At 40.2% G+C, this 9,637-nt stretch overlaps 1 protein-coding gene across 1 annotated transcript in view; it reads right to left on the reverse strand.

Annotated features, from left to right (window-relative positions):
• Positions 1-4,788, reverse strand: part of htr1e.S (5-hydroxytryptamine (serotonin) receptor 1E, G protein-coupled S homeolog) — a 56,546-nt gene extending 51,758 nt beyond the window's left edge. The window contains exon 1 of the mRNA XM_018264786.2: positions 4,649-4,788. The gene's annotated coding sequence lies outside the window, so the exon portion shown is untranslated. The remainder of the gene's footprint in view (positions 1-4,648) is intronic.
• Positions 4,789-9,637: the final 4,849 nt, after the last annotated feature.

Consider the following 9,637-nt stretch of genomic DNA (forward strand, 5'->3'; position numbering starts at 1 on the left):
TGTCAATAACTGACATGTTTATTGTAATATTACTATATACAGCAGGCCTAATACATCTCTACTATTTTGTTTATGACTTGTGTCTTAAAATAGTTTGGTAGGCTCTGCTCTGACTCCAGATGCAGGACCAGATTTTTGACTATGGCAGCAAGGAGCCGTTTGTGCAGTTTTATTAAGAACACTGTGGTATTTTACAGACTTGCAGCCTGGAAAGAGACCTCTGAGAGAACTCTGTCCCATCCAAAGCCACAGAGCTAGTAATAAGTAAATATTTGTCAGGACGTTAAGAACACTGTAAAGAATAACAAACTACTTGGGTATCCACAGATTATCTTTTGGATCTGGTTATTTGTTAAGTGGCAATTGGCTAATACTTCTCAAATTATTTTTATATTTAAATTAACAAATATATTGCAGCCAAATAAAGCATATCAGAGTCAATAAGGGACTGTTATTTATGGACTATTTTTTTGTGGGATTTTTTCACATTTTTGAGATGGTATTCCTGTTATTGGGATATATTTGTACATGCAACAAAGGAATGGAATTTTCCATGATGTCACAAGTATCACCTTGAACACCAAAGGGGTGGGGTTACAATGGTTACTTAATGTGTGGTAATTGCTTTTGTTCTTCACTTGAAAAAGGGACTAGCTCCCGAAACATGTCGTGAGTGAAAATACACCAATAAAAGGGTGTTTGCAGACTAAAGTACTGCCTGTTCCTGGTCTGTTTCCTATACTTTCAAATTCAATAAGGGACTAAATGAGGATTCTATTGCACAAACTAGCCAGAACTTGTACTATGTGATGGTCACTGGGAAGAGCCGCAGGGTCGGACTGGGAAAAAACCCGGTGGACCACCTGCTCTTGTGGACCAGCTGGCCCAGATTTGCACCCTGTGCCACCTCCTCTCTTCCTGCCGTGACCTGCTCTCTTCCCGGTCGCAGCAAAAATACAGCACGTGCGCCTGTGTTGACTCGTACAGGGGGGGGGACCGGAGGGGGGGCCCTATGGCAGCAGCCCTGGTGGGCCCCGGACACCCCAGTCCAACCCTGGGGAACTCCCAATTGAATTGAATGCCACAACTTATTATGCGTATGAGTGGGATTTCAGAAGCGCGTTATATGCATGCGCTCTGACCGAAATGTCTGCTTGCACCAGGAGCCAGGCCCGGATTTGTGGAAAGGCCACCTAGGCCCGGGCCTAGGGCGGCAGGATTTTAGGGGGGCGGCACGCTGCCCAACCACACCCACATTGGTTCAAAACACTGGGGATGCACTGGTGATATAACAATTTTTTAAATTTCCCGTGCGCCAATCCCCATTGCTCCTGTCCCCCTGGAGGGGACAGGGGCGACAAACGGCAGTGGGCCTAGGGGCACCCACTATGTAAATCCGGCCCTGCCAAGAGCTCCCTCCAAGTGCAAGTTTACTAGCACTGGCAAGGGGCAAAAATTACTTTTACCCCCAACCGGAGTATGGACTCTATTAGCCTGCACCTTCAGTTGGGGACATTATGTTTTGCCAACAGGTGCTCTTGAAGTATATCTTCTTTCCAAAGGTCAGAAGCAAACATCCCAGTCGTATGGCCCTATGTGCCGAAGTGGATACTCTTATAAATTCAGAGTAAACATCAAAAAAGTGCTAAATATTCTAAGTATCCTAAGTATTTTTTTATTTATGTAACAAATCCAGAATGACAGCTGATATATTGTTAAAAATATGTTGTGGCACACATGGCAAGCAATATGGAATATAGGAGCATAATGAAGAAGGTTCAACAAAGGAAGTTCTGTATTAGTTTAATTTGCATGTATTTCTTACACCTGCTGTCTTTTCTCAGAGATACAGAACTGCTCCATCTCAGCCATTCCTAAGCTGTACATACCTTTTCATTGGCTCAGATACTAACTGATACAAAAAGGGGCAGTCGTCAGTAGCAACTGGACTTGGATGTCCAATATTGCCTTTGATTATTTTCTTTTACCTTTGCAATATTTGTGAAACCTTTATTTTAATATCTGTGTTATTCCTTCCATGTGTGTACGGTGTCATAAGCCTTACCGGGCAGTAGCAACTCAATATAGTGATACAAAAACACTGCATTTTATGGCGAACACAAGGGGAGGTAAACACTGCTGCTTAACCACACGTCACATTATACATTATATTGATGTACTACAGACATTAGATTGATACCTGACAACACTAGGACAGAGAACCAGCTTTGTAGGAGATTTCTGATAAGAGAAACCCCACCATAGGATATTGATCTCTGAACTAATTGGGGAAGCACTTTCTGTATATTTATTCATGAATATTAAAGGGGAGACAAATCTGTCTTAAAATAACCTATTTGTGCCCCCTAGCTCTCTGAAGTAAGAATCACAAAATCATTATGACACATGCAAAGGGATTCCTCTTAAAGTTAGCACTTTATCAGTCATCTCACTAATAGTGCTGATCAAAAGTTATTTCAAGCATTGTTGCTTCATGCAGTTTTGCCAGAGAATATTGGTACTGTAGTTGTTGTCTAAGTAATTCTGTTATTAAATTGTTTTTGTCCACTAAAATCCTGTTGGAAAATCTATGATAGGTATATATGCATATTTTTCATGCTAAATATTTTCATGTTTTTTTTCTCAAGGTTATAGTCACTGATCTAAAGTAATTTCTATTTAAAAAATTAAACATTTATACCATACAATGTTCTCTCACGTGGAATATTTGTTGTTTCTTCTATCGTTCAGCAAATGCCCCCCCCTCCTGTTCAGCTACAGGAATGATCAGTATATGAAACAATTACATGGTGTAATGCAGAGAAGAGAGATGCCCCATGCAGTAATACGGTGATTATGAGGACAGGTGCAGGTAATCAAACTCAGCACAGAATAAAGAGTGGTGTTAACCTAAAAGGCAGAATATAAATATGTATTTGTACTTTCCACGATTGGACTAACCACTGTGCAAATAACCTAGCATGTCCTTCAATAACCCCCAATGCATTCTTTGTTTAGGCCAGACTTTGAACTCACAATTGCCTTCTAGTTGCAAAATTAAGGAACCTAAATTGGAACATTAAACAAAGCAAGCACTAAAAGGGCCATTCATTTGTAACATGCTGCCTGTGAGATATATATGTGTGTGTGTGTGTGTGTACGTATATATATATACAGTAGAACCCCCATTTTACATCTGATTTTAAGTTTTCCCTCATTTGACATGTTGTTTTGTGGTCCCACCTATATATTATGCATAATACATTTCCCTGATTTTACATTTTCCTGGATTATACATAATTTCTTTCTGGTCCTCTGAAAAACGTAAAATGGGGGTTCTACTGTATGCTAATGTTCCACATTAGTCGTGCTTAAAGGGGTTGTTCACCTTCCAAACACTTTTTTCAATTTAGTTGTTTTTAGATTGTTTCCCAGAAATAAAGACTTGTTTTAATTACTTTCCATTATTTTTTACTGTTTTTCCAAAATCTAAGTTTAAAGTGGCTGGTTCCTGTCTCTGGTGTTTCAGTCTGGCAGCTCAGTAATTCATACACAGATTCTAAACTCATTTTGCAAAATTTAGTTGATACATTTCTCAGCAGCACCTAACAGTTACCTGTAATGAAACTCAGAGATTCTGCTCAGCAGGGACAAAGATAACAAATCTATCAACTAAATGTATCCATTTAGAACAGTTTACAGGGTCAGCGGCCCCCCATCCTACGGCTGCTTCAGAAGGTGAAAAATGACACTTTACACTTCAATATTAGTAAAACAGTGACACATAAAAAATAGAAAGTCTTTGGAAAAAGTCGTCATTTCTTGTTATCTATCTGAATACAACTAGTTGTTTGAAGGGGAACCACCCTTTAACTGCAGCGTAAAGCCCTGCACCCACTCTCTATGCTATTTAGCCCCCTTTATGAAGACCCTAATTTAATAGCACGCACATTCACAGTTTGCACAAAAAATGCAAAATCTATGATGGGAGAAGGCAAAATTCAACTGCTTTCCCATAATAACCTAACTCTGTATATATACACTTTGAAGTGTAAGAGAATGGCTGCTTTCAGGGATCTGTAGAGAGATTGTTTATGGGCATATTGTATTTGTAAGTGAAGGAAGAATGCATGATATAATGGGAATGGATAATAAATTCAAAAACGGCTGCTTGAATACTCCGGTCTGATCTGAACAGTCAAGCTTGATACGGATTTTCATTTTTTTGGTGGAGTGCAATGCGGAGATGTGTGGGTCTCCCATTGTGGTTACAGGTACTGACAGCAACAGCCGGCAAGCCCTAACTTGTTAATAGCATATAGTAGGTCCCTACCTGTTGCTGAACTACATTTCCCAGCATTCCCCCACAGCCTTCAGGTTGAACATCACTGGGCTGGACGTGACCAACTTGTTCATGTCTTTTCATCTAGCAATTCCATCAAAGCCTTTGCAGAGTTTGCTGGGTACAATACACATACACCTACTTTACCTTATGCAGAGCAGCACTGACAGGTCAACTCCACCTGCATCCATCACTTATTGTCCCCTCATTCCCATGGGTTCTGCCTAATGCTCAACCAGCATTAAATCACACCATGCCAGCTTTTGGTTAATACAGTCCATGCTTAATAGATTAATAGAGATGCACCTTCTCATCATGTTGTGTTTATCCAGATAAAGCACCTGTTAGTTGCTAATACAAAATTAACCAAAAAGAAAAACAGGCTAGGAGTTCTTGTCGCCCCAAGCATCAGGTTTAAAGCAGAAGTAAGAAGCGCAGCTGCTGCAGAGCCCCTCCACTCTAGTGCCACTGTCTGAATCAAACATATTCGGCATCAGGACAGCCCTGTGGGCGGAGCCCTATGCACAGGCTGAAGAACCACAGGGTCCTAATTCAGCACGGCAACAGGTAGTTGCTGTCCATGGTGCTGCATTGATTTACACTGATTACTCTGATATATTACTGATATCCCTTTGGTACCTGGGAGGTTTCTGGTGTTTCTTATACTGCAAATATTCCAAAAATGATGTGCTTATATTAACTGTTTATACTTATTGTGTCTTTTGTCCAAAGACAGAACTGAATTTTTATAGGAAATAATAATGCAAGCCAATGCAGCAGATATACTTTGGTTATTAGTCTTCTTTATTTAATAGCTCCAATAGCTGCAAAATGCTCTGCAGCACTTCTCGGAGATCATACACCAGTCACATCAGTCCCTGCCCCCATAGAGCTTACAATCTACGGTCCTCATCACATTCACACACACCACATTCAATTTTATCAGGAGCCAGTTAAGCTGCCTGTATGTTTTGGTGTGTGGGAAGAAGACTCACTGAAATCAAACCTAGACCCACATGGCTGCAAGGCAGGAATGGTAACTTTGCTGTCTTTAATTTTAAATGTTTCAAACAGTCTTGTTGGAAAATGCTAGAGGAAGGTCCACACTAAAATACTACTGATTTTGTTTGCAGAAATTGAACTATAGAATATATTCCATTGATTTCTTTTCATTGCTAGGAAGTTGTTTGAATACAAAAAGATGACATATGTATATGTGTGAAACTTAAACAATACCACACAATGTACTTTCTCGTGGCTTCTTCATGTTGCTTCTACCTTTCAGCAAACTAACCCCCCCCCCTCTAATTACTTGAATGCTCAGTTTATTAAACAGTTACATTTTCTAATGAAGACAGAGATGCTCCATGCAGTTTAGTATGAGGACTGGATTATGGTTTGTTATATATCAAAGCTACAGATTGCATACAAAAACTCATAACTGATACTAGTACAAAGCTTCCAATCTTTTATTTTCTGTTCATCCAAACACAAAAACACCACATCACATCCCCAAACACTAAGGAGCTGTAAAAGCTACTCTTTATCTCACAGCCTAAATTGTTGCATCTGGAGGAAGGGAGGGACTTTACAATGGACTGTTGATTTGTTTGAATCAGAAAATAAAATATGACTTTACTTTCTCTTTACAGTATATGATTTTGTTGTTTTTAGCACAAGAAATGACAAAACACATATATATATTTCCTAAATAAATCTGGCAAAAATGATGTCTAGCATAAGCCCTGAAGAAATGTAAAAAGAACAAATTTACCAAGCCAAGCGCTAAAAGTACCACACATTTGTTACATGCTGCCTATGGCAGACTTGCATAGGTTTAGCAGGGAGGTCTATAATATCAGATAGAACAACTTCTATTACAAGCAATAGTAAGTGCAGCAATAATCATAGTAATAGTATTTTTGTCAGAAATATACAGAATCCATCTCTTGTTGCCCCCTCATTCCTATAGACTCTGCCAGCATCAACTCACATCACTTCAGGGCTCCTCGGGATAATAGAGTCTGTGTCTGGTAAAGCATCACCTGCTCATCACATTGTGTTTATACAGATAGAACCATCTGCAGCTTGGCAATACAATCAAACAAAAAAAGTCTAGTCTAGTCTTGTAGCCCAGAGCTTCAGGTATGTAGCAGGAGTAAAAACAACAGCTGTTTTTGGAGCCCAACATTCTGGTGCCAGTGCCTGAATCCAGCACAGCATTGGGACAGCTTTATGAAGAAGCCACAGGGTCCTAATTCGGAATGGTAACAGGTAACTGCTGTCCCGGTGCTTCATTGGTTTTCACTAATTTTACCCTTTCTCTTTGATACAATATTTGCCAATGTAAGTGTACTGTGGTGTTTATCAAACATCCACTAAAGTATAGTGGGGTTTTATTTTAGTGATAGGTCCCTTTTAACTTTGCAGTTTAAAATGTAGTTCTAATTCTTTACTTCTACTTTACTTTAATTCTAATACTTTGTATTATTGGCACTATGGTAAAATGGAAATTCATTTGGTATATTTGTACACCTGGTAAAGCAGTATGACTGAATTTTGTTGTGTAAAACATAGCCCAGTAAATGGTACTGCATTTTGCCCAGTGTATGCCCTTTTGTATTTTAGTTTCACTGCTCCCCAGACTCTCCACTTCTCTCTAGGCACAAACATAATAATTCCCACATAGACTTAAAAATATTATTTTTAATGTATTGAGTTTAGTTCTATACATATGTTGAACTACATTTTTCAGAGCCAAACTGGTCTTAGCACACCCATGGTGTATCGACTCACCCTGGTGGCCTAGTGGGCCCGCAGGGACGCCTGCGGGAACTCCCACCTCGTGGTACCGCTAATGACGGCTTCCTATGGCGCACGCAGCGCCCACTTCCGCATTTTATGTGCCAGGCGTGGTGATGTCATCACACTTTGGTGCGAGATTTAAACTATAAAAAGTGACTTCCGGCTGAAACTCATTGCACGTTGTTAGGTCTAACTTGTTAGTATCCTGGGTGCGATTTCTGTGTTGTTTGATTCTGGTTTGGATCCCTGTCTGCCTGACCATTCTGAACTCTACCGATATTGACCTTTGAGTGCCTGACTATACTTTGAATGTTGCCTGTACTGACCCCGGCCTGATTGACCTTGCTTGATCTCCACTTGTACCAACCACTGCCTGTTTTACCCTGCTTGAACTCCACTTGTACCGACTCTGGCCTGCCTGACTACGATTTTTGTCTACTCCCTGAACTGTTGCCTTCCATCCAAAATCTTGGAGACGCACGTGTCCCTTTGCTCTTTCAGAACATCTGCTTTGCTCCTCTCAAGTTAAGACCTGACAGCATCTGAGTAGCTGAGGGCTCCTCCTTAAGCCAAAGGCAGCTGCCACAGGCAGAAGATTGAGCCTTGACCAGTGAGTTTAGCACTTGTTATGAATATAGGGAGCTGTACTTGACACATGGGATACTAGGACCTAGAGCAACCGCTGCTTTCATTGAATACTATTATTCAGCCACTTTGTTTCATGTTCATGTTACTAAATATATATAACTAATATTATGTTTTCTCCATTATTTTAACCATTTGTTATTTCATTCTGTTCCATCATCTAGTATTTCTTTACATCCCCATTGCCCTTGTTTTTCCTGCTAGCAGGTCTATTTATTTTAAATTACAAGTTCGCCATTGAACACATTCAGCCTAGGGTCTTCATCTGAATTACTATGTTCACAATAATGCTGTTATTCATGGAGTTGTTGGTATATTCCCACAGTTGGATAGTTCGTTGTAAGGCTTTGTAATTGTTTACCTCCCACTGAGTGCATTCCTCAGGCCTGTTGTCATTAGAGTAGTGGGAGGCCTCTGCCTTTAAATTAAGAACAAATCTTATCTCAACAAGTATGTTAACTCCAGCATCTGGAACAGGAATCCAACTACATCTTCTACATCTTCTACTGTTTCGACATCAATTAAATTCCATTCTAGTAGATACAAAGCTACAAAACAAAAATCTATCAGTAGCCTTTTTCTGTAATTATAGGATAAAAATGACATAGGTTCATCCTGTTTTTTTTGTTTGTTATTTGCAAAATCAAAAAGGTCTTCAGCGCACTGCCTGGAAGGCTCTATGCATCAACCCCAAATTAGTGGAGTTGGACTCCCACACTGAATAGATCAATAGAAGTATTAAATAGGGATGCACCGAATCCACTTTTTTGATTCGGCCGAACCCCCGAATCCTTCACAAAGGATTCGGCCGAATACCGAACCGAATCCTAATTTGCATATGCAAACTAGGGGTGGGAAGGGGAAACATTTTTTACTTCCTTGTTTTCTGACAAAAAGTCACGCAATTTCCCTCCCTGCCCCAAATTTGCATATGCAAATTAGGATTCGGTTCGGCTGGGCAGAAGGATTCGGCCGAATCCGAATCCTGCTGAAAAAGGCCGAATCCTGGCCGAATTCCGAACCGAATCCTGGATTCGATGCATCCCTTATTAAAAGGCACCACAGAACAAGCAATTTCAATTGAAAATAACTATTTATTTAAAGTGCCATAACACAATATGTGTTAGGCTCCTCAAGTGCCCTTTAGCAAGGGCACTTTTCAGAACACCAGTGGACATTTAAGCATACAATTCAACCCATCCCATAGCTGGATCAATGGTAGATGCCTACCTATGGACACTTAGGGGTTAATGAGATAAGTAGAGGAGAGGGTTAGTAATATTTATATACTTACGGTTTTGCACCAGGTTAGTAGACTAAACATCCTGAAGATGAATGCAGTTCACTTGCCAAGAACCTTACTTTGTGTTTCTCTTTTAATGTCCAAAAATCAGATCTGTCTCACTTTATGAGGCCCAATTAAAAGGGGCCTGTCTCCTTAAGAAATAATTCCAAATTAATTTCTATTGTGTCTGCCTGTTGTGTCTGCTTACCATGTGTACATTTTAAAAGGTATCACTACAGAGATTACCTGGCCCCTGCTTGTTTACACCTCAAATTCAAACTAATCCCCTTTATTCACACCTGTAATCCCCCTTGTAACACCTCTATTGTTCACATCCTACTGTTCACACCTAAATCCCAGACTGAAACTCATACAAACTGCTGAAGGGGCACCAGCACTGTGTCACTGTATATAGTACATCTTAGAGTGTTCCTGATATATTTCTCTGTCTCCTGCTCCATTCTGCCTTCCCTATGCTCCCTGTGTGTGCCATACTCTGCCCGACCTATGCTCCCTCTGTGTTATACTCTGCCTGCCCTATGCTCCCTGTGTGTGCCATA

The sequence above is a fragment of the Xenopus laevis genome, chromosome 5S (genome assembly GCF_017654675.1).
Source record: "Xenopus laevis strain J_2021 chromosome 5S, Xenopus_laevis_v10.1, whole genome shotgun sequence".
Taxonomy (NCBI): domain Eukaryota; kingdom Metazoa; phylum Chordata; class Amphibia; order Anura; family Pipidae; genus Xenopus; species Xenopus laevis.